Raw genomic sequence first — 22,572 nt, forward strand, 5'->3', positions numbered from 1 at the left:
CCAGTAAGAACTAAGTGGCTGATGTGCCTTCCTGCACTTGCTCATTCACATCCTGGTGCCTGGCTGAGGTCCATCTCTATTCTCATCTGTCAAGAGAAGCTACTGGCAGGGATCGGTCAGGCCATGGGCGGGCTCTCAGGAAGGAAGCCATCCTTAGAGTGGCTCTGAGGCACAGTTCATAAGTAGCTTCTCATTTTGTTGCTTGCTGCTGATTTGGCTCCTTAGTAATCTGCCTCAACTCTACAAGCTATTCTTGAGTGTCTGGCTGAGGCTCCAGAGCATTTGAGGCCTCTGTGACTGTTCCCAGCAGCTGTCCATCTCAAGACCTCCCATACCTGCTTACCCCAGCCTCCAGCTTCTCCTTGCCTGCAACAGACTTGCTCTCTTCTGCAGACTAACCTCCACACCCCACCCCTCAACACGGCCCAGGCTTCCACTCAACCATCCCTTAACATGGCTCAGCCTCCTTCCTGTCACTGCATCCCATAGCACCGCCCCTCTGTCTCTGTCTCTCTCTGTCTCTCTCATCTCTTTCCGTCAGAGCCCTTAATGGATCAGAAACCCATTCTGACCTCTGTTAGCCTCTGCATTCTCCTCCCACAGAACTCAGCATTCTGCTTTCTGGGGGTTCTGGCTAATTCTCCACCACCCTGAATGCCTCTTTTCGAAGGGTACTTGGATAGGTTTGTCCTGGTTTCAGCACTGCCCAGCAGAGTGTCTGGCACTGAGGACACCCAATAAAGGTTTATACCAAATGGATGTTTGGGTGATAATTCAGAAGACAGGAAAAGAAGGGTTACATATCCCAACCAAGTACTTTTCTTCTTGTCACCATGTTTTCCTGTCCTTATATGAGCCGGGAGGACATGGGACTACATTGGTCACTATGGCCCTGCTCCTTCTTGACTCTGCTTCTTTTTCAGGTATCCCTCTGAGAGCCTGTCCCTGACCACCCTGTCAGTTCCTCAGTCCCTTGACTGACATTATCAATGTTTCAACTTCTTTTTTTTTTTTTTAAAGATTTGTTTATTTGTTTTATGTATTTGAGTACACTGCTGCTCTCTTCAGACACCTCTAAAGAGGGCATCAGATCCCATTACAGATGGTTGTGAGCCACCATGTGGTTGCCAGGAACTGAACTCAGGACCTCTGGAAGAGCAGTCAGTGCTCTTAACTGCTGAGCCATCTCTCCAGCCCCGTGTTTCAACTTTCAAACAGCACTTATTACTAGCACTCCTAGGATTCTAAAATTTTTTTAGGATGGAATCTAAAGTTTGGCCTCAAGCTCACGGTGTAGCCAAGGATGACCTTGGGATTATGATTCTCCTGCCTCTAACTCCCAATGCTGGAATTATAGGCATATGCCATCAGACCCAGTTTATAGCTGGAGACTGAACCAGGGCTTTGTGCTTACTAAGAAAGCAATATCCCCAGCCCTCAGTGTTTCATCCTGTGTATATTTCCTATCTCTACCAGTTACCAGTGCTCATTTCCACTTGAGCAAAGACCTGCCCAGTGCCAAAGCAGAGGTGAGGCATATGGGGCACTGTTCTTAACACACTAAGTAGAGGGACACATGCTACTGAAAACAGCTCCTGGTAGCTTCTGGCTAAATTAATTTGATACAAGTTTCCAATGTTTGCTGCTCAATTAGGTACTTCAAAAAAAAAAAAAAAAAAAAACAAAACAAAAAACAAAAAACAAAAAAACAAACAAAAAAAAAAACCAAAAAAAAAAAAAAAAAAAAAAAAAAAAAACCAAAAAAACCAAACCAAAACAAAGCAAACCCCAAAGGGGCTGGAGAGATGGTTCAGCAGCTAAGAGCACTGTCTGCTATTCCAGAGGTCCTGAGTTCAATTCCTGGCAACCACATGGTAGCTCACAACCATCTGTAATGGAATCTGACACTCTTTTCTGGTGTGTCTGAAGAGAGTGACAGTGTATTCACATACATAAAATACATAAATCTTTTTAAAAAGCATTATTCTAAAACAAACAAACAAACAAACCCAAAGGGCCTAGAGAGCATCAGAGGGTAGGCAGGAGAACCTTAGTTCCCTTCCCAGGCAGGCATACTGCCTGCCTGCAGTTTCCTTGTGGTCTGGGTTTCCCCACAGTGGCTAGATGCAGAAGAACCCAGCACAGCTGTCGCCGGGAAAGCTTCCCCAGTTTTCTGTAAGAGTTGAGCTGCTGATGCTCAGAATGGCAGACGAATGTGCCCAGAGCACTGGGCTGCCCTGACCGCCATCAGTAAGCACAGAAAAACTGAAATGGAAGACTGACTTCTTCCTTCTCTGACCTTCCCACCTGAGAGTGCACATAAGCTGACTGGCTGGGGTCAAGAACTGCCTGTTCCTCCAAAGCTGCCCAGACAGGCTGACTCAGGTCCTTTTTTGTCAGGATCTGTGGCCTTGCTCTTGCCTCTTAGGACTGTACAGAAACTGCTTTGCCAGCTCAGTGGAGGGCCTGGTCTGGAACCTCTCACTTGCCCTGGCCCTTCCTTGAAGTGCTCTGGTTTACTGGAAATCATAAACGGAGAGGCAGACAACCTTTATTACACCCTGAACAGTGTACTTCTAATAGTTAAGAAGCAGAGCTCAAAGATTGGCGTCCGGGTGACTCCCAGTCACTGATATTTGCACCTGGTAACTGAGGTCAGGTTACTTCTTTTAAGTCACATGTTTTGCTTTAGGGCAGGAAGGTGTTGGAGCCACTTGTTGCAAAGAGACCCAGAGATGATCTCTGCATTGCTGCAACCCAGGGCTGGCAGCAGAGGCTTTGGCGCATGGGGCAACTGGGTTGGCCTAGCAGCTCCCAAGTACCCCTCCCATCGAATTCAGCATTTCACCCGGAGAAAGCGCAAGACACCTGCTACCCTCAAAGACACCTGCCCAGGGTAGTCACTTTGAGTTCCTGCTACATTATCTGGCTAACAAACAAATTATACCGATAGAATAGCCCTATAAAAAAAGACAGGTCATTTAAGGGTGTCTGAATCACAGTCCAGGCCCCACTCTGCCCAGACACCTAATCTTGTTCCAGCCTTTGCTTGATCACAGGTGTTTATCTCCAGGTTGTCATGGAAGCTGCTAGTATTAACAGCAGCACAGCCAGCTTGGCCCTACTGCCTTCTGAGACCTGGGGCTCTCTGCTGGAGACTGGCCAGCTGGGCTCCAGGTTGCCCAACAGCAGCTCCCATGGGGAATCATCTGAGGCACACAGTAGGAACTTGCTGTGAGGGGCATGATCACTTTCAGGTGTCAAGGGTTCTAGTAAATCAGATCTGCATTTCCTGTCCTCTGGAACTGTAGGCTCGGGTGACAACTGCCTCCAATTCACCTTGTTGGCTGGCTCACGGACCACTTGGTAAGCTCTCCAAAGACAGATGTATGTAAGACTTGTGAGGAAGGGACCAGCGGCAGTTAAGCAACACAGCTAGACATCACCTACACAGTGAGGCTAGCCAACAGCCTGGCTGCCTGCATGCTGGTAAAACATCACCTTACCATCTGTCCAGTCCCCACTTCTACCAGGAGACTGAGCAAGCTCTCAGTATGGACCACTAACTCTCAAGAATGGGGAGCCACCCTCAGAAGAATACTGTAAAATCGGCTGGGCAAAAGGAAGAAGCCACTGCCCTCTAGACCTAAAGTGTCCACCGAAGGAAAAGCCAGCAGTGTTCCTTGAAATATTCTGGAACAGACAGACTTCTGAAGTTGTCATGCACAGGGAGGGAATCAACCAGGGTACCTCCTGTCACGGTCACGTCAACCACAACCATGTTCAGGGGACAGTGCCGAGCACTCTGTTCTGTGGCACATGAGCTCAGGTTTGCTGCACGCCAACAGGGCTGCCTTGGGAATCATTGTGGTGTTTTTTTTTTTTTTTTTTTACCTAGACCTTATATGAATCAAAGGGATAGTTACACAAAGCCTTTGGTATTATAAGCCTTCAGTTTATTTATTTACTCTTGTGTGTGAAAATGGTGTCCTGGTGCATGCAAAGAAGCCAGAGGGAGGACACTGGATGTCCTGCAATTACTCTCTACCTTATCCCTTTGAGACAGGATGGCCTTATGAACATGATACTTCTGGCTTCATCCCCCACCGTGCTGAGCTTACCAAGGCTGCCTGGCCAGAACAGAACAGACATTTCACATGGGGGCTGGGGATCCGAACTCAGGTTTTCGTGTGTGTTCAGCAGGCACCCTTACCTGCTGAGCTGCCTCGACAGCCCCACTTTGTCAGTCTGGTTGCATAACTATGTTTCCTTTTGAGGGCAATGAACTTACACAGAAGAGATTCTGGGAAATGATGTGGTATCACACATTGGTTGGCTCCATTACACCACCCTAAGTAACAAGAATCACTGAAAAGAACACAGTGGCAGAGAGCAGGCAAGATGGCTCAGTGCTTAAAAGCTGCCAACCTTGAGGAGCCGAATTCAATCCCCAGGACCCACCTGGTGGAATGAAAGAATCAACTTATAAAAGTACTCCTCTGACCTACACACACACACACACACACACACACACTTGCAAGAAGCACACACATAAATAAATCCAATAGAAATTAAAATGCCAACAGCATGGCAAAGGGATGTTTGAGACCCGTGGTTCTTTCCGTTTAGAAGCTGAGCTATGTTAGACATAGCTTCAGGAAGCTGGGCTTGGTCACACCTGCTGGCTGTTTCTATTGAGACAACTAGTGTTTTTGTTTGTTTGATTTGGTTTGTTTTTTAAAATAGCTCTCACATACAGGTAGGTATGTGCTCTGTAGTTTGTACCAGTTTGGTTTTTTCAAACCTTATCACAAAAGTATGTGGGTATTTTTTTTCTCCCATTTTACACATATAGAAACTTAGGGGCAGACCCCCAGCCTCAGGGCACAGGCTTTATGGTGTGTGGATTTTCTTGCTCTGTGACAATGTGGCTAAGACCAGTGGGAAGGGTCCTAAGGCAACCAGGTGATCAGAGTAGCTGGAGAGAGTACCTGTTAGTCCCTGTTCCATAAAGCAAAAGATCTATTGGGCCACAGCTTGAGGAGCCCAAGACCCTACTCCAACCTGAGCACAGGTCACAGTGTCTGCCCCCCCCCCCCACAGCTATTCCCCTTCCAGGCTACAGGAGGATGCTGTGGTGCCCCAAGGAGGTTGGCAGGATGTGGCCACAGCAGGCAAGGGACAGAATATACCAGGAACATGCCTTACCCCCAACCCCTGTTACTGCCACCCACAGAACCAAGAGGGCAGCACGCCCTGTCGTTTGCCTGCACTTGCCTGGCTCAGAGGGGTTCTGCGTGCCTAGAATTGAGGCCCCTGTGTGCTAAGGAAGTTTTCCCCTTCAAAAGCTAGAAATGGCAGGTAATGGGCTAGCCTCAGGAGATCTGTTTGATATCACCATTTCCTCGAGAAGCCAGAATAAACCCTAGAGGTGGAGCATTAGCTTTGGATTTGCCCAGACTTCACCAGGGCCTCCTGGCTGACATCTTCCTTCCTATATCACAAGCATCCTAGCTACGAGGCTGTCCCTTGAGCCACGAGGTGTCCCCTGAGCCACGCACTGTGCTGGTTGTGTAGCCATGCTGCATCTGTACCATCAACTGTATCATTCCAGTGCGCACATGAGGAAACCATGAGGACGGGTCTCTTAAGAACACTTTCAGGGACAAAGGTGATCTGGCTGCTGTCAGTATCATGTCTGTCTGTCCTTCCTTGCCTCCAAACCCAGACATACAGACGGAAGACAGACATCGATTGTTTTGAAAGCAAAAGAAAGAGGCTGCGGGCTGGGGGAAGTGGTCTAGGGTGCAGGAGGGCAAGAGTTCAGATACCCAGCACTCAGGTAAAAAACTGGGGGCACTACTGTCATGTCTCTAACCCCAGCACTAGGCAGATGGAGATGGAGGTTGATGTTTTCATAGACTGTTAGGAAAAAGATGAAGAGAGGGGGAGGGATATTCCCCAATGGAGGTGCGGCAAGGCATGGGGGCAAGGGGGATGCCTCTAGGGAACCCATGTTGGAAATCCCTTCCCCCTGAGGGACCAGCCACACGACGGTATAGTACAGAATAGAGTTTATTCAGGTCATGGGGAGAGTTGAGAGTTGTAGAGGCAGAGAGAGAGAGAGAGAGAGAGAGAGAGAGAGAGAGAGAGAGAGAGAGAGAGAGAGAGAGAGAGAGGAGTAGAGAAGTAGAGGCCAACCATGAGCACGTGGAGAGAGAGGAGGGAAGGGAATGGGGGGCGGAGAGCAAGAACACAAGAGAGAAAGAGGAGGGGCCCAGCGGCCTCTTTTATAGTGCCTGGTAACTGTGGGGTGGAGTTTACAGAATCCCAACAGAGCTAGGCCAGCCAGCCTAGCTCAGTCTGTGAGCTTCATGTTCAGTGAGAGACCCTGCCTCAGAAAACAAGACAGAGAGCAGCTGAGGAAGACACCAGACACCTTCCCCCAGCCTCTACACACATACACACACATGTATCCTCTCACTGCCTCACACCAGTCCTCCCCAGCCTACACACATGCACACACATGACCCCCCCCCCCAATCTTTAGGGAAGGTTTTTATTTTTTAAACAGAACCAGAACCCTCTAAAATGGGAATGCTCCTCAAGAAGTTACTTTTCTCTTCCCCTCAGACAGGAAGAATATAATTAGCCAAATGTTACACTGGAGACTAGGAAGGTCAAGAAAAGGGTGACCAGCTCGGGTTTCCAGGATCTTGGGGGACAGGAAGAGTAAGGGTAAAGGTGCCCTCTCTGGTCAAGGTGGAGTCTCTCCAAACAAAATTAGACCATCCTAAGAGAGCATGTATACTTTGTTTCTTCTTTCCCTAGTTCCATTTTGTTTGCTTTAGGCTTTTCTTTTAGATGGGGGTCTCATAAACCTAGGCAGGCCTGGAACTCTATACATAATAGAGGGTGACCTTTAAGTTTTGATTCTCCTGGTGCCCCCTTGGCAGTGTTGGGGTTATGGGTGTGTGCCACCATGCTTAGGTGGTTACTGAACACCCAAGAAATAACAAAGGAACACACAGAACACCTGGGTGCAAACCAAAGTTGGCAGGGGGCTGACCAGCTCTCTGCAGCTCTGGGGACTTGTCTGTCATGTTCTCTATTCAGAGTGAGGAGACGAGGCCAGCTTCCTACCCCAGCTTTCTCGGTGCCAACAACAGGCTGGGAGGTAACTTATCTAAAGTCCCCTTTTGCCCTGTGACAGCTCAGTTTAGGGAATGATAGTCATAGGCAAATGCAGCTGCATACAGACTAAAAATACACAAGGTCATAGCTGGGTGGGGACCTGGTCACAGGCAAAGTCAACCTGTATCTGCAGAGAATACAAAATAGTTTATGTGACTCTGAGGTGTGCTGGATCCAATCCCAGCTGGTCATGAGACCTTGGAAAGTTGTTCAAAAGGAAAGCATTGCTTAAGGGCTGGAGAGACGGCTCAGTGACTGCTCTTCCAGAGGTTCTGAGTTAATTCCCAGCAACCACATGGTGGCTCACAACCATCTGTAATGAGATCTGATGCTCTCTTCTTATGTTCGTATACATAAAATAAGTAATTCTTTAAAAGAAAAAAGCATTGCCTTTTCTAGGTGTAAAATGGAAATAAAAGTTTTCCTATTTATTCTCTTAGCACTCTCCTGTTTCAAAATGTATTACATTTTCTTCCTTTCTTTCTTTCTTTCTTTTCTTCCCCCCCCTTTGGCATCAAATTCAAACTCACAATCCCACCAAAATCTGTCCAACCAACTTATCTAGTATAATGGCTTTAGATATCCACTCTCTCCCCGAGTGTCACAGGCAGACGCCTGTCTTTCCTTCCTCTAGCCGGAACTACCTAGAGCTCCTAGGGCAAGTCTTATGAAGCTTTCTTTACCTGGATTTTTAGGGCATTTTCAGTGTCTATGTGGATGGCCATGAAGTCCTGATCCTCCTGCCTCTACCTCCCCACTGCTGGGGTTACAGCATTCTATACAGTGCTGGGGTTGGAGCCCAGGGCCTCATGCATGCTAGGTAAGAAGTCTACTGACCTTGCTGGACCTCTAGCCCCAGGAAGACTATAAGATCCTTGGAGCAACTGTCTTTTCTCTTAGGCATCCAAAATGCCATGTATGAGTCAGGCTACAGCTTGGTGGCACAGCACTTTAACACACACACACACACACCCCAGGAAGGTGAGATGGTTCAGAGGGCAAATGTGTAACAAATAATTTTACAAATAAAAATACTGACTCACTTAAAGTTACAAGTTATAATTTGTTTCAGAGTGACCCCAACATTCCTTCTAGGAAGCAAAGGAAATAAAACCTAGAAATTAACTTGAAGACAAAAATGAAGCCACACCCCTTTCTACATGTTTGGTCTGTGTGGAGAAAGTTCATTTCTATTCCAACGCAGACCGTATCAGTGGAGGAGCTCCGTAGAAACAGAGCACAGAGAAATCACCAGCATTGTAGTCTCAGTTAAGGGCTGCAGGCAGGAAGACACAGTTTAACCGAAAACTGGTAAGTGGTGATTTAAACACAGGCCAGCCTGAAATGCTGTGACTGTGTCCCCGCCTGCTGAGTCCTTCACCACGCGCTCACACCTGTGTTTTACTCAAAAGCAGAAGCCCAGGGCTTTCTAAGGCCAGATGGGTGATAATCTGAACACAGGCACACAGAGGTGACAGGGAGAATCCCAGCCACCCACAAAGAAGGCAGTGGCAGACTCGTTTCCAAGTCCTGCTGTCCCTCTCCTCCCTTCCGTCCAGCCCTCCACTGCTCCTACTCACCTGTCCAGCGTACCTTGGGAAAAGCCCTGGGAAGAGCGCCCACTCACAACCACTATCCATTCTACCCAGAACAACCTCCGATCCATACTTTTATTTCTTGCTTACTTTTTAAAAAAAAGTATTGTTACATTTGTGTGTGCAGTTTTGTTTGTTTGGGGGTTTTTTTTGGGGGGGGGGTGATTAAAACAAAACACACCCCAAATCACAAGTTCATGGCTGGGGTCACTATTGATCCAGTCTGCCTGCAGGAAGTGCCCAGTTTGTTCTGGAGTTACTGGTCCATCTGCAGTCAGTCAGACATGTTTGGGAAGACTTGTATGAGAATCTTAACTATCAATGACCAGAGCTTAAGCAACCTAACGCCCATCCTACATCTGCAAGCACTTAAGAGACCAAAAACTGCTCCCAAAGTCACCGACTGGAATAACAGCTGAGAGGTAGCAATAATTTGGTTCTTTTGTGTCAGTTACTAGAATGAAACTACGGCAGTTGTGCCCCAGGAGTTCAGTGTCCCTTGGTATGTATGTGTCCCTCAAATGTGTCCCTAAACCTGGCTACAGAGGAGGGCTTTTCAAGCTTTAAAAGAGAACTTTTCCAGGCAGGGAGGTGATGGGACGCATCGTTGATCCCAGCATGGGATGCAGAGGCAGGTGGATCTCTGAGAGTTCGATGCCATCCTGTTCCACAAAGGGAGTTCTAGGATAGCCAGAGATACACAGGCACAACAACAAACCTTTCCAGTTTGCAGGATGGAATCAGATACATTTCCCCCCCTGGCTGCACCGTCTGTCCTCTAACTGGTAATTTGTTTATGTCTGTTGACTTTCTGGTGCTGGGGCCAGAACATGAGGACTTGAACATCCCAGGCAGGCATTACCATTATGACACATGCTGTGACTTCAGCCCTTAACCAGAAAATTTGAGTCACACAGATCAGGCAAGTTTGGCCAATGTGTTTCAACAATTTGGGTTAAAGCAACTAGGACAGACAATTGTATAAAGGACAGGAAGTGTAAAGTTAGGTATTTGTATTTTTGTTTCTCATTAATTTTACTTTGTTTTTCAGGTCAGTGTGAAGACAAATGTGATTCACCTTCCCTCTAATGGAGGCCAAAGGGGTAAGAAACCAGGGGCCTTCCTAGGGGCATCCTGGCTTGCTTTGTGAGTCCCAGTTCTCTGGGTTTTTTTGTTTGTTTGTTTTTGGTTTTTTTTTTTTGGTGCTTGGGATGAAACCCAGGGTCTTAGGCACGGTGGGCCAGTTCCCTGGGTGACACTCCTAGCCCTGGCTTCTGTATTTACAATTAAACAATAATATCATTTATCTCTCCAGAGGTGTCAGCTCTGTAGCTTTCTGAGAACTTCAGGTGGGACAGATCCTCCTCCTCCTCCTCTCACTCCTCCTCTTCCTCCTCCTCCTTTCCCTCCTCCTCTCCCTCCTCCTCCTTTCCTTCTTCCTCTTCCTCCTCCTCTTCCTCCTCCTCCTTTCCCTCCTCCTCTCCTTCCTCCTCTCCCTCCCCCTCCCCAATTGTTTTTACAGTAGTGGGGATGAAACCTCAGTACTTTGACATGCTAGGCAAGTACTCCACCACTGAGCTACATCTCCAGCCCTAATGTTAGCTGTTTAAAAACATGCTTGAAGTTACATTTTATTGTGCGCACCTGTCTGTGTGCACTTGTAAGCACCATGATGGATGTCAGAGAACAATTGTGGGTCCTGCGTACTGAACTCAGGTTACCGGGCTTGGCGGCAAGCACCTTTGCCTGCTGAGCCACCCTGCCGGCCATCCCCCTCCTCCTGGTATTACTGCTTTCGAATAAACCCACTGCCACAGATAACCAAAATGGAACAACAGACAAACAAATGAAAACAAGTTAAGAGAGATGAAAGAAAAAAACTAAATGCATGGAGCACATCTTCAGGCCCAGCACTAAGGAGGCAGAGGCAGGCAGATCTCTTAAGCTGGAGGCCAGCCTGGTCTACAGAGTAAGTTCTCAGACAGCCAGGGGTACTGTTGAAATTCTGTTTCACAAAAACAAAAAGAGAGGAGGGGTAAGGATAGAAGGGAGCAGGAGAAGGAGAGACAAACTAGATTATAAACAAAATACATCAATTGAAAAGTTGTTTTCGAAGGCTGGAGAGATGGAGCAATAGTTGAGAGCACAGACTGCTCTTCCAGAGGTCCTGAGTTCAAATCCCAGCACCCACATGGTGGCTCACAATTAATAGTGGGATCTGACGCCTCTTCTGGTGTGTCTGAGGACAGAGACCATGACATACAGAAAATAAATAAATATTTTTTAAAAGTTGTTTTGAAGACGAAGAGTCTCACTATGTAGCCCTGGGAACTTACTATGTAGATCAGGCTAGCTCCAAACTCACAGAGATCAGCCTGAATCCCTAGAATTAAAGATGTAAACTGTTTTTCCCAAGCCCAAATTTAAATATTTTTGAAATTTGTAATTTTAGGCAAAAAAAAAAAAAAAAAAAAAAAACGAAAACAAAACCTGATTTACAATTTGCCTCCTTCTTCCGGCCATTAAAAACAAATCTCTTTTAAGCATGGTGTTTGGCAAACTGAGGATTTAACATGCCATGGAGTGTCGTGGAGCTCCACACGATGGAGATTGTGTGCAGTGAAGCTGACCCAGTGGGGAGAGCAACAGGGACCACCAAGGTTCCTGCAGACGTCACAGGAACATTCCCAGATGGGGACTTAAAGGGGCTGCAGCTGAGGAACTACCATCACCTGGCCCAGCAGGTACAATTCAGGGAGGGCTGGTAGAAGGAAGGAGAGGTAATCTCAACAACAAAACAGCATTTGGAATTATTTTTCTGACAGAAACGTTTAACAAAATGGGATTAAAAAAAAAAATAACAGACCACAAACCACCTCTCGTTCAAGTCCTCTTTAAAGTTTTCTTTATTTTTATGCTGAGCATGTGCACCGCTCTGTGCTTGGCTGCCGCGCACGAGAGCAGGGGAGCTCATCAGATTCTCTGGAGTTACAGGGGTGGGTTGTGAGCTAGGAACAGAACTCATGTCCTCCAGAAGAGGATGTGCTCAACCCCTGAGCACTTAGAGCCCCGAGGTCTCTCCAGCCCCTCAGTTGACTGAAGCACATATAGGGTCTTAGGGTAAGGAAGCTATTACATTAATGGGTGGTGGATGGGGTGGTGAAGGGAGTAGTCTGGCCTTGGGGCTGACAGAACGTGGGATGTGATGGGCCAGGATCTGTCCCCAGTGGACCGGAAGCTCTGCAGAGCAGCTGCAGGAGCAGCCACAGAGCTCTGCCCACAGATACTCACACTCCAACATACCACACACCTGCTGAGCTACTGGGGTCCACCTCCCTATCCTGGCTGGCAAAAGTCTCCCATTCCCCGAAACATTATGAGGGTAGCTCTTTTCACAGATTATGGTTTTATGGACGAATTGTGAAATCAACCCACAGCTCCAACACTGACCACACGTGGTTCACATCAACGCCTAAAATCTACTGCAGAGTCTACAAAAGCTCACACTCACTGTGGCTTCCAGGCAAGTCTTCAGTTGGAGGGAGTCCATTTTCTTCTTGGCTGTCCAGCCTCCTGACATCACAAGGAGGCCCGGGGCATGCTGCCCTCTGCAGGACAGACATAAGAACACTTTAGACGGACCCAGAGCACTCAGCTGAAGCCACCCACCAAAGCAAGTTCTTCTTGCCCTTCCTCCCTCCTGCCCTTTTTGTTCTGTTATCGTTTTTAAATTTTATTTTGAGACAGGGCTGTGTAGCCCTGGTTGGCTTGGAGCTTGCTTTGTTGACCAAGTTGGCCTCATACCCACAGAGCTCTAGGAGATCTGGATGTCTCTGCCTCCTGAGATTAGAAGGCATAGGCCACCACACCCAGCTGCTGTTTAAATTTTATTTCTTTAGACCTTCATATGCAATCAAAGCTGGCCTGAAACCTTGATCCCCCTGCCTCATCCTACCAAGTGCTGGGAGTAAGTGTTGCCACACCTGGCAAGTATAAACATTGAAAAAAATTACATGTATGTATTTGTTGACTCATTTGTGTATGTGTGTGTGCATGTGTGAATGTGCGTGTGTGCATATGTGTTCTACAGCACGTGTGTGGAAGTCAGAGAAGAACTTTGAGGAATCTGTTCTTTCCTTCTACTCTGTGGATCTTGGGAATTGAACTCAGATCATCAGGGTAGAAAAGAAGTGCCTTTACCCTACTGAGCAAGCTTGCTAGTCCTGACAAGTTTTTCTTTCTTTCCTTTTCTTTCCCTCCCCCACTGACCCCCTCCAAGATAGTCTCTCTACATAGCCTGGGCTACCACAGAACTCACCGTATAGACTAGGCTGGTCTCCAATTTACAGAGATCTACCTGCTTTTGCTCTCCATGAGCTGGAATTAACACACCCAAACCCACAACCATTTCTTAATGACAGCAGCTAACCCTCACACAGGGTTATTCCATAGGCTTGGTTTTCCCTCGTTTTTAAAGGTCTCTGCCAATCAGCCTGCTGTCAAAATTAGGCTGGACAATTAAGATGAAGAACTGGGGTTATCACCTGACTTCAAAGAGGTTTTTGAACAACAAACACCTGGAGATGCTGAGCATTCTGGATGTCATTCCCACATCTTCACAAATACAGCACTGCCCTGGTGTTTGGGGTGGGAACTGAATACACACAAGACAAATTCCTCCTCTCAGGGCTTCCACGATACTACTGGGGGTGACACAGGAAAGACGATAAATGCTAAGCAGGCTCAGCATTTGCAGAATGGCTCAGTGGGCAAGTACCTGCACACAAGCAAGCAGGCAGCAAGACCTGAGTTCGATTCCCCAGAACTCATGTGAAGCCAGGCGCAGTAGTGCATGCACCTATATTCCAAATACTCCTATGGGGGAAACAGGAGATGGAGAATCATCAGAAGCTCACAGGCCACCTAGCCAGGAGTGCACAGCACAGAGACCAAACAACACAGACCCTGCTTCCAGCAAAGTGGAAGGTGAGGCCCATCGACTGAGACTGTCTTCTGACCTTCATACATTCAGCATGACTTTTATATGCATGCGTACACACAAACATGTCTACGTGAGTACACACTACACACACACACACACACACACACACACACACACACACACGTCCACATTCACACACACATATGCTGGGCAAAAGCAAAGTATAGGAGGTAGAAAACAAAGACAAATATCCACTCATGTATTCCTTTGTCTTCAAGAGCTCCCTGACTATGTCGGTTTCTGCTTGCAACTGCATGTCAGGTACCTTGCTAGGGATACAGTCCTGAGCAAGAATTAGACACGGTCTTAGCCCCTATGGGATCTTTACATAGGAGAACATGTAATTAATCAATTGTGGTCCCTAATGCCTAGAGTATCAACACAGGAATATTTGCTACTCTCCTAATTATCATCTGAATAAATCCACAGCTGTGCAGTGAGAGCATCCCGGGGTAGAGATGGAGGCTCCTGCAGTGAGAGCATCCTGGGGTAGAGATGGAGGCTCCTGCAGTGAGAGCATCCTGGGGTAGAGATGGAGGCTCCTGCAGTCAGAGCATCCTGGGGTAGAGATGGAAGCTCCTGCAGTGAGAGCATCCTGGGGTAGAGATGGAGGCTCCTGCAGTGAGAGCATCCCAGGGTAGAGATGGAGGCTCCTGCAGTGAGAGCATCCTGGGGTAGAGATGGAGGCTCCTGCAGTGAGAGCATCCTGGGGTAGAGATGGAGGCTCCTGCAGTGAGAGCATCCCAGGGTAGAGATGGAGGCTCCTGCAATGAGATGGAGGCTCCTGCAGGGTAGAGATGGAGGCTCCTGCAGTATGATGCAGCACCCCTTAGGAAGCTTGCTTTGTGTGCAGGCTAGGTCACAAACAGGAAGTTGTATGGAGACGGGGCGACGATAAGTAAGGGGCGTGGCAGACTTCTCGGTGCACTTGATGCCAAACAGCCTTATCCTCTGTGAACCACAGCAACGCTCAGGGTTCTGAGCAGGGGAGTAATGAGCTCAGATGTGTGTTTTCAAAAGATTACGCTAGTTGGTAAGGAGAAAGGCAATCCTTCCAAAGATGTGGCTGTCTGCATCCCTGAGGCTGCATCTGCTCCTGCACACAGGCAAGGGGCTGCTGTACGTGTAAGTGAGGGTCTTGAGAAGCAGAGGGCATCCAGGTGAGCCTAATAACCACAGTTCCTCTTTAGAGCTTCCTGAAAGAATGTGATACTGCTAAACGTTCCGTTTTAGGACTTCCAACTTCCAATAAATAAAAAATGTGTTATTTTAAGCCACTGAATTGGTGTGTGTGTGTGTGTGTGTGTGTATGTGTGTGTGTGTGTGTGTATGTGTGTGTTTGTGTGTGTATTTGTACATGAGCAGATGACAGAGGACAACTTGTGAGATTTGCTTCTCTGTGTTATGTGGGATTGAACTCGGGTCCTAAGACTTGGATGACAGCAGCAGGATATTTCCAGGCTGTGTGTTAGACAGCAGTCTTAGCTTCAGTGAAAAGCCGGAGCCAGTGCCCTGAAAAGGCTGGGAGGTGATTAGGAAGACACTTCCCTGCAGTGTGCCCCACCCCAGCCCCTTGCTGCATGCAGAGCCACAGGAGTCTAACTGTATTCTAAGAGCATAGAAAGATCTAGGCCTGCCTACAAAGGCAAATCTGGCAGACATACGGCAGGGGAGTGTTAACTCTGTGTGTGTTAATACATATAAATGGTTTGTTTACATTTATGTGTATGCCTGATGCAGGTGGAGGCCAGAAAACAAAACTAGAGCCCCTGGAACTGGAGTTACGGATTGTGAACCACCATGTGGGTTCTGGGAATTGACCCTGGGTCCTCTGAATAGCAGCCAGCGTTCTTAACCACTGAGCAATCCCTCAAACAATGTTTATCTTGTTGATTGTTTTTAAATTTTATGTCTGTGTGTTTGCCTACATGTAGGCACATATGCAGTGCCTGTGGAGACTGAAAAAGGTCACTGATCCCCTGGAACTAGTGCTACGGATGGCTCTTACCCACCATGTGGGTGCTGGGAATTGAACCTGGGACCTCTGGAAGAGCAGCCATTGTCCTTAACTTCAAAGTCAAGTATGCAAGGATGACCTCGAATTTCTGATCTTCTGTTCCTACCTCCCAAGCTTGGGGATTACAGGGGTTTGCTACCACACTTTTTACTTTTAAGATTTTTCTAGCTCTGTATGTGCATATTCATGTGATGGGGTGCATGTAGAGGCCAGAAGAAGGTATTAGGGGGTCCCCCTTTATCACTTTCTGTCTATTCCTTTGAGGCAGGGTATCTGCCTAAACCTGGGGCTGGTGATTTTTCTCAGGCTACAAAGCAGCAAACCTTGGGATCTTTCTGTCTCTAGTACCTTCAAAGCTAAGTATCAAGTAGGTGTGGGACACCTCATGTTGTGTGGGTGCTGGGATTTCAGCTCCAATGCTCATGATTGCACAGCATGTACTCTAAGTGGCGAGCCATGGCCGCAGCACCCCGCTCCTAACCCCTGGGGTTTGATGGAACACCAGGGTTCTTGCACAGGCTGGGTAAGTAGTCTGCCAACTGAGCTACATCGATGGTCCTCAGCAGCTTCAATTTTCATATTCCTCTAGCCAGTCTCTGATTCTCGGACAGGGTTATTATAGGAACCTTCAGTTACCAGGAAGTTTACACAGAGCAATAGAGCATTTGGTTTAACTGAGCTAAAGTAAACTCTCCAAAACATGAGGAAGTGACTTCAGCTTTTGCAAATATTCCAGAAGGTCTTTGTGCCAGGAAAGGTCAGCTGAGGATCAGAAGAGCAGGGACTCCAAAGTATTCTTTGGAGAAATGTGAGGCTCTGAGAAGCATTCCTCTGCAGATAAACTTCACTGTGCATTTTCAGTGAGCCAGGGAAAACTCTAAAGAAACGTGTCTGAGTGCCCTCCACTTCTGCATACAGTTTCATGAAGAAGTCACAATGAATGAAATGGTTAAAATCTCTAAGGTAGAAAAAAAATGTGGATTTTTAAAACAAAGAAAGAAGAACTTAATTACATGGGAAGCTTCCAGATAATTCTTCTGGGCAGATACTATCTGTAGGAATGTTGGAGAAAGTTGGGAAAGAACAGTAAAAACATGCTCTGAAGGTATTGGCGGGGGTGGGGGGGGCAGCCAGAGGACTCAGTTCAATTCCAGGGACCCACATGGTGGAAGTCGAGAAACTGGCTTCCCCATGTTATACTTTCATACATACGTGTACATACACACATGTACACACACACACACACACACACACACACAAGTAAATGTTTGACAATTAAAATGTTAAAAGTTTTCATGTTTAAAGGAAAGTAACAGATTCTTATTAATTTTTGCCACTGACAGGAAAATATGTTTTAAGAACTGAAGGACAGGCACTGGAGGGATGGCTCAATGGTTAAGAGTGCTGCTGTTCTTGCACAAGACTTGGGTGTGAGACCCAACACCCACATGGCAGCTCACAGCGTCTATAACTCCAGTCCTTGAGATCTGATGCCCTCCTCTGACCTCCATGTGGTTCCTGCATATACATGGTGTGCAAACACTCAGGCATGTACACAACCATTAAAATGAAATGTATATGTAAGAACTGAATGATGGCCCTCATAAAACTTTTTAATCTTTAATCAAAAAAAAGGTTAGGAAAGGGTTGGAGAGCTGGCTTAGAGGTTAGTAGCACTGACTGCTCTTCCAGAGGTCCTGAGTTCAAATCCCAGCAACCACATGGTGGCTCACAATCATCTGTAATGGGATCCAATGTCCTCTTTTGGTGTGTCTGGAGATAGATATAAATCAATAAATATTTTTTAAAAAGGAAACTGGATAAGTTAGCGCATTCCATTTAAGCGGAGGTGTGTGTGTGTGTGTGTGTGTGTGTGTCTGTGTGTGCTTATGCATGCCCCAATACAGAGGCCTATGACTTACATAATTTGGAAAGCTGTAGAAAGATGTTTGTAAGAGACTGAAAATGGTCCAGAAGAAAAGAGCCAACATTGTAATCTTGTTTGCCTCCAGTAAGTGCTTCACAGGAGCAGGAGTGACCTTTCCTGTCCCACAAACATGCGCCTTTTAAATCCATTACAAGGTGCAAAACCTGTGTCAGTGTGGTCAAAGCTGACCGATAGAGGCTACCCAGGAGAAGAATTTCCTTTTCAAAGAGGCTTATAGGCCAGGTGTGGTGATGTGCACCTCTAATCCCAGCACTCCCAAGTGCTGGACCACAGGCAGGCAGATCTCTGTGAGTGTGAGGCCAGCCTGATCTACAGAGTGAGTTCTAGGATGGCTAGGGCTACATAGTGAGATCCTGTTTCAGAAAACTAAAAACAAAGCAAAACTCCAATTAAATAAGCAGAGGAGGTTTAGTGAGGCAGAGAGAAGGTTCATCAGGCAAGGGTGCTTGCCATCAAGCTGATGACATGGCTTCCATCCAAGGTCCCATGATAGAATATCAACTGTTAACGTTTTTCTCTTACCTTCATAAGTGTGCCAGGTCATACACATGCATTGCCCCCAAATACACATACAGAATTATTTAAAAATAAAGGTCTAAACAGAAAAGGATGACATGAGAGACACAAGTGACACTGTTAAAGTTACAGAACTGTTACCCGAATGACTGTTGTTAACTTGACCATATCTGGAATCAGCTAAAACCCAAGCAGCTGGGCACACCTGTGAGTCTTTTCTTGATTGTTTTATTTGAGGTGAGAAGGCTCACCCTAAATCTGGGCCACACCTTCTGTGAATGCCCACATAAAAGGACAGGGAAGAAGGAAGCTTTGCAGGCCTGCTGGCCCTCACTCTCCCTGGGCAGCTGGTCACTTCTGTTGAGGCATTCCTCCCCTGCTGTTAGAATCCACTTCTTCAGGATTCCAACACAGACAGAAGACTAGCAGCCGATAGGCATCCTCTGGGATTTCACTAGATTGGGACAGCAAAGACAGCCAGACTCATGGACTGAACAGCTTGAGCTGGATTCTTAGCTTTCCATTCAGGAGACAGCCATTGTTGGGTTACCTGGACCCACACGTAAGCCATGACAGTAAATCCCCTTTTAACATAGACATTAACCTATATGATTTTAAAGTCTCTTTCCCACATTTTCAGGTCACTAGAGTGTTCTATCAACTATAAAGAGCAGATCTTTATCCTAGACGAGCTGTGTTTGAGTACAGAAGGCAGGAAACGCTGCTCACTTTAACGCTGTTATAAATTGGCAGGAAGAGGTGATCGCAAGATAACCTTGCTCAACACAGAATGAGCATTTGATAAAGTTTTGTCCACAAGCAAAAACAAAACCAAAAGTGTTTGGAGACAGAATTAGGAGGGCCGCTTTGCCCCACCCCCACCACACAGCAGTCCAAATCCAGATGGTGTAAACACTGTGATGAACTTTGCTAATTTTTATTAGAAGCAATATTGGGGGGTGGGGTATTTATCATGGTTGCTGCTTCAGTTTGGCTCAGAGGGAAAGAAAGGAGCCCTAGAGAAAAGGAATAGCTTGTGAAAGCAAGCCACAAAATGAGAGATGAAAACCTAATTTTTCTGGCGTATTAAGCAGAAAGTGCTAAAAGCAATTCTCTTAGGACGAAGGGAAGATCCAGAGTTCTGTTAACTGAGGACGCCTTGTAGACATCTTTCTCAAGTTCAGACTCTGTTTATAAACTTCAGATCGTTTTGTTTTAGCTGTGGACCTAGAATCAGATCCCTGAGGTTAGGTGGAAATGACTTTATGGAGACTTCATGTAGGGGAAAGATACTGGAAGAGGTCTTTGTTCTGGCCTAGGCTTCATGCCTATGGGTCAAGAAAGATAAGCAGGCTGGAGGGACCGTTCAGCGGTTAAGAGCACTGACTGCTCTTCCAGAGGTCCCACAATCCCAGCAACCACATGGTGGCTCACAACCATCTGTGATGGGATCCCATGCCCTCTTCTGGTGTGTCTGAAGACAATGGCAGCGCACTCATATATATAAAATACACAAATCTTAAGAAAAAAAAAAGCTAAGCAGTCTTGTAACACTCAGAAGATAGGACAGGTGCACAAACCTTGGCAGCTGATGGCTAAGGCTGACGGGTAAGGCTGGAGCGTAGGTTATGAGTTCCCTGTAAACTCAAGTGGAACAATGGGTTCTGTATTCCGATGCATCCTCTGTGAGGAATTTTACAGAATGATGAGTGTGTGTGTGTGTGGGGGGGGGGCGGCTGCAAAAGACAACATGGGTTCAGATAGCCAAAACATTACCGAGAGTTTTTAGAGAAATGTGGAGAGGGTAGGAGAGAGACAGAGGGCAGGAGAGGGCGGCTAGAGAAAGGGACAGAGGGAGGGAGGTGTGTGTGTGTGTGTTGTGCTGTGTGTGTACGCGCGTGCACGCGTGGACGCACACGCGCAACAAACAAAACATGGGCTCAGGTGGCTAAAGCACCTCCGGAGGCTCTGGTCGGAGGCTTCCCAGATCCTCCAGCCTGGCCTGGTGGTTCTGAGCCACTCGGACCCCTGCCATGCCACGCTTAGGACCCTCCCCGCCCCGTGCCAGGCGTCCCTGTGACCCGTGTGGATCCGGAGCATGGGGACAGCTCCGCAAGGAGGAGCCCTCGAGCGGCCCGGGCTGGCTTACCTATTCTGTGGGCGCGGGGTCCAGGTTGCCGGGCTCCGCTCCCCTCACCTCCGACCCCATCACCCGTCGTGGCCGCCGCTTTGTTTCTCTTTAGAGAAACTATAAAAAGCGAAAGCGAAAACTAGGAGAGGCGGGACTGGCCCGAGCGCACCCTGAGCGAACACAACCCCCCCCCCCCCGGGGGTGGGGGAGTTGTGAGCTGGCGGGACAGTGCGCGCGCACACCAGCCCGCATTCACAGCGCACGGCCAGCGGCGCTGCTGTGAAGCCCAGGGAACACCGGCCCACGCAGGAACCAAGGTCACCCGGCTGACCACTGGTAACTCAAGTGTCTGTGCTCTGGGCTGGAATAGACCAGTGGCAGCGGTTTGGACTGGGCGGCTGGGTATTGCCCTGGGTGACTGGAACGGAGTTGCCCTTAGTGGGGAGAATCTCAACCTATATTAAATGCTGCGACTCTTTAATGAAGTTCATATTGTGGTGACTACCTCCCCACCATAAGATTTTGTTGCTACTTCATAACTGATTTTGCTACTGTTATGAATTGTAATGTGAATATTTTCGGAAACAGAGGGTTGTCGGGACCCATAGGTTGCCTGTGTAACAAAGTGTTTTTAAAATTTCTTGTTGCCACAGATAAGGGCTAGTACTAGGCTCTTCATGTAGTAGACATGCAGTAGACTAGATATGTAGTAACTAAACATGCAGTAAGACATTTAACAAATCAGCGAGAGGACGGGAAGATGACTTAGTGAAGTGTTTGCTGCAAGCCTGAGAACCAGAGCTCAGTCTCCAAAACCGCACAAAAGGCTGGACAAGCAGCTCACCTGCGTTCTCAGCGTCAGGGAGGCAGAGACAGGAGAGTCTCTGGGTATGCTGGCCAGCCAAACGACCTAAATCTAAAGAGTCCAGGGCTGGCAAAATGATTCAGCAGGGTAAAGTACCTGCCGCCAAGCTGTAGGATCTGCGTTTAATCATTTAGCTCCACAAGGGGGAAGAAGAGAACCAGTTGCCACCAGTTAACCTCTGATCATACATACACGTGGCAGAAGCTTGTACACACACATATAAAAGCACTTGGATGAAATGGGAGAACCTTCATGTGATCATAAAAAACAAACAACCAAAAAAACAGAAAATGCCACGTCTAAGGTTTGGATTCCATGGTCTAAGTGGTACCTACCTCACTGCCTGGGATTAGGCCCTGATCTTATAACAAGGAGGAAATAAATTAAAAAACAGGAAATGGAGGCTTGAAGTTTAGAGTCTTGGTCTATGTTCATCAATACTTAGTGGCCAGGCCCTAATCTTGTCTCTGGCCGATTGTGATTTGAGACACAGTATTTAGCTACCCTTAGATTCTTCCCCAGTAGGATAAGGATGACAGACACTTACTTCTAGGTTTCTGGCAGGAAAGACAACCATCAGTGAAGAAAATACTTGGCATTCTGTTTTCTGTGAGCCTTTAGGTGGGGCCTTAAGGACAATGGACAGACAATAGTTGGCAAGGTTGGAGGTGTCTCCATGATGACAAGATAGTTTTAAGTTTGAACTTCACACAGACACTCGGGACACACTTTGGAGGAAGTCTTGGAGAAAGGCTTCTAGCGCCAAACTCCACAATCAGCTGCTATAGTTATGTATGTTTGGAGTATTTTTTGCAAAGGCAGACGTGCCACAGAGTTTGCCCAAATGCTTTAAGCTCTGTTTAGCACAGGCCCAGAACACATGATCATGACAAATACAGTTAGCTGGGGGCGGGGGAGAGAACAGATATGAAACAATTTTTATTACAGAGTCCAGAGAAATCAGTCCAAAATCTGGAGTGAAAACCCAAGTGAACCACGTAATGACAGAGTCACTTGCTGTTCGTTTCTGTACTTTGCATGTGTCCTTCAGGCTGGAGGCCTCGGTCTACACCCTACACAAGAGATTTCAGTGTTTGCCGGGGAGCTGGAGGGAAAGCAAGGCAGCCCCAATGGTGGTGTTACGGAGACAGCAGCTCACATCTCTCCTGCAGGAGGTTTGTTCTGTCTGCAGTGTGAAGAAAATGGAAAGCATTAGAATCCAAGACAAGCCCTGCAGGCCACTGCCTCCTGAAGGGGCAGCTCTGACTCACGGGAGAAGAATGGAGCTCTGGCTACTTTTGTAT

At 47.3% G+C, this 22,572-nt stretch overlaps 1 long non-coding RNA gene across 1 annotated transcript in view; it reads right to left on the reverse strand.

Moving 5' to 3' along the window:
• LOC308425284 overlaps nucleotides 1–20,562 on the reverse strand; it is a 70,039-nt gene extending 49,477 nt beyond the window's left edge. Inside the window, exons 1-2 of the long non-coding RNA XR_013975148.1 lie at nucleotides 20,422–20,562; nucleotides 12,301–12,397 (exon numbers count right to left, since the gene is read on the reverse strand). This is a non-coding gene — a long non-coding RNA (uncharacterized lncRNA). The remainder of the gene's footprint in view (nucleotides 1–12,300; nucleotides 12,398–20,421) is intronic.
• Between the last annotated feature and the right edge of the window lie 2,010 nt (nucleotides 20,563–22,572).

This window comes from Micromys minutus (assembly GCF_963924665.1).
Source record: "Micromys minutus genome assembly, chromosome: 10".
Lineage (NCBI taxonomy): Eukaryota > Metazoa > Chordata > Mammalia > Rodentia > Muridae > Micromys > Micromys minutus.